The 899-nt window shown below is 60.5% G+C and overlaps 1 protein-coding gene across 1 annotated transcript in view; it reads right to left on the bottom strand.

Annotated features, from left to right (window-relative positions):
* The window catches only part of Rad21 (RAD21 cohesin complex component), a 29222-nt gene extending 28964 nt beyond the window's left edge, over window positions 1–258 (bottom strand). Inside the window, exon 1 of the mRNA XM_013032232.1 lies at window positions 76–258. The gene's annotated coding sequence lies outside the window, so the exon portion shown is untranslated. The remainder of the gene's footprint in view (window positions 1–75) is intronic.
* Window positions 259–899: the final 641 nt, after the last annotated feature.

The raw sequence follows: 899 nt of genomic DNA, 5'->3' as shown, positions 1-899 counted from the left end.
GTCGGCCGCCCCGACGGCGGGAAGCGGTGGGGGGAGGGAGCGGAGCGAAAGCAGGGGGTCGGCCGGGCCGCTTACCGGTTCTCCGCCGCGAGCGGGGCGGGCTGGGTGGCCCGGGGAGGGGGAAAAGGGTCGGGGGAGGGGGCGGGGAAAGGGGGAACTCTGGAGAAGTGAAGCTGCGGAGCCGCTCCCGACGCCGCTCTGCCGCCGCCTCCTTTCCGATTCACTCAAACAAACAAGATGGCTGCCGTTACGCCGCGGCTCTTCCGGCCGCCCAAATCCTCGGTTCAAATCGGCAGGATGTTTACGGTCAAAATGGTGCCTGTGCGCTTGCGCGGCTAGCCGGAGCCTCCAGGAGGAGGGACGCACGCGCAGTGATCACTTCCTGTGGGCTGGGCTCCGCTCCTCCCCGGCCTGTGGAGCCCGGAACTGAGCAGGCGCGAAGCTACTCCTCTGCGAGCGAGGCTTTCCAGAAGCGGCGGGTGGGAGGGGGAGTGGCGGTGGTGGCGGTGGCGATGGCGGCGGCGGCGGCGGCGGCGGCGGCGGCGGCGAACGGCGCATGCGCAGTGTTGAATAGTAGAGTGACTATTAGATTGTTTGATTCTTGCCCTGGTTTTAAAGAAAAGGGCTGCCTTTGTGATCACCCCACACACAAATTCATTTTGGTGACTTTATAGCCACGAAAGAAGCATGAAACCCTTCAAGTAGCTAAGTGAAATCCCAAAGCTCGTTGATTTAGTCAACTTATACTTAGGAAACGACTTCTGTTTGCCCACACCACGGGCCAGGGAGGCTGCAGGATAAAATGATGAATGCCCCCACTGAGCTCATGATAAAGCTCGGGAGGGATCTTGAACTTTTTAGTTATTTATTCATGAGGAAGCGATGTGGATGGAAGGATG

The sequence above is a fragment of the Dipodomys ordii genome, unplaced genomic scaffold (assembly GCF_000151885.1).
Source record: "Dipodomys ordii isolate 6190 unplaced genomic scaffold, Dord_2.0 Scaffold151, whole genome shotgun sequence".
Taxonomy (NCBI): Eukaryota; Metazoa; Chordata; class Mammalia; order Rodentia; family Heteromyidae; genus Dipodomys; species Dipodomys ordii.
This window is presented reverse-complemented; position numbering and strand designations above follow the sequence as displayed.